The 1581-nt window shown below is 41.2% G+C and overlaps 1 non-coding gene across 1 annotated transcript; it reads left to right on the top strand.

Moving 5' to 3' along the window:
• Positions 1–602: 602 nt before the first annotated feature.
• LOC144604731 (U1 spliceosomal RNA) lies at positions 603–760 on the top strand. The gene has a single exon (XR_013548772.1). It is a non-coding gene; the product is annotated as a U1 spliceosomal RNA (small nuclear RNA).
• The last annotated feature ends 821 nt before the right edge of the window (positions 761–1581 follow it).

The raw sequence follows: 1581 nt of genomic DNA, 5'->3' as shown, positions 1-1581 counted from the left end.
AACAATTTGTGAAGAGACGTTCGTGTTGTGCTCTTAAAATAATATTTCTGGTGCTCCTTGGCCGCACATATCTTTATTGTTACACTTTGACCTGTTCTTATGGCGGACTAATGATTGAGCAATTTCTACGATTGCGTCCAAAGACATAACTGAAAAGGTTGGAGTCTGATTTTGCTGTTATCATCGCTGCCCAAAACAAAAAATAACATACGATGAGTTCAGGAAATCTTAAATAAAAAGAAAAAAGAAAATGTTGAAAGTAGTCGGCAGGTTCGACATCATCTGTGCAGAGAATAGCAAGATTAACATTTTCTGTTTAACCATCTTTCATCCAAACAAACCAAGACCAGGCCCAAGCCCAAGAGGCCTATCGGTCTATCAGTCTTCGAGTTTATGCATAAAACAACATGGACTAGAAATTCTTCGGGGGATAAAATTGCGGGTGTGCACCAGACGTCGATATTTTCTTAAGGCGTGCTGGTGCAAACCTCTATTGTGTACAAGGCAAAGAGTGTCTCAGGCAATAAAACAAACATTTCCACACTTAACCTGTTTAGAGGGCTCTCCAATTACAAACAATCACATTAACGAAACGAAATGGGTCATAGACTTGGCAGGGGAGAGTCGATGGCCACGATGGCAGACCTCCCAGGCCCAGACTACCCCATTGCATTTCGGGTGTGCTGACGCCTGTGATGTTCCCAAATGCGGGATACTCAACTGCAAAATTTGTGGTAGTGGCGGACTGCATTTTCGTAAATAAAATAAAACAAAATAAAATAATAATAATTTTTAAAAATCTAAAAAATAAATTAAATAAGTAAACAAACAAAGAAATAAATAAAAGCATTACAAAATTGGGCGGCACGGTGGTGCAGCGGTAGAGTTGCTGCCTTACTGCCCCGTACACCCGGGTTCAATCCCGACTACGGGTGCTGTCTGTACGGAGTTTGTACGTTCTCCCCATGACCTGTGTGGGTTTTCTCCGAGATCTTCTCCCACACTCCAAAGATGTACAGGTTTGTAGGTTAATTGGCTTGGTATAAGTGTGAATTGTCCCGAGTGTGTGTTGGGTAGTGTTAATGTGTGGGGTTCGCTGATCGGTGCGGACCTGGTGGGCCGAAGGGCCTGTTTCCGCACTGTATCTCTAAACTAAACTAAACTTGATTACCGCTGAAGAGAAAGAGATGACAGTCGAGGAATCAGCAGTGTTAAGTCAAGGTGTTCTGTTAAAAATGAAATGCTGCATCATTGGAAAGAGCATTGGCAAAATGACATATCTTTTTAAAATTCATTTTCTACATAGTTAATAAAATGACATTGTTTTATCCCTTTCTTAGGTCTGTGAAAAGGTCTGTTGTGCTGTGTTTTCAGCAAATTCCATGTATTCATTTCACATTTGAAATGTATATATTTGTTTAAATTTCATGCAATATAGAGTCATAGAGTGACACAGCATGGAAACAGGCCCTTCGGCCCAATTTGTCCATACCGAACAACATGTCCCAGCTACACTAGCTACCTGCCCGTGTTTGGTCCATATCCCTCCAAACCTGTCCTATCCTTGTACCTGTCTGACTG

The sequence above is a fragment of the Rhinoraja longicauda genome, chromosome 22 (genome assembly GCF_053455715.1).
Source record: "Rhinoraja longicauda isolate Sanriku21f chromosome 22, sRhiLon1.1, whole genome shotgun sequence".
Taxonomy (NCBI): Eukaryota; Metazoa; Chordata; class Chondrichthyes; order Rajiformes; family Arhynchobatidae; genus Rhinoraja; species Rhinoraja longicauda.
The sequence above is the reverse complement of the archived record's forward strand: the minus strand, read 5'-3'. Positions and strand labels throughout refer to the sequence as shown.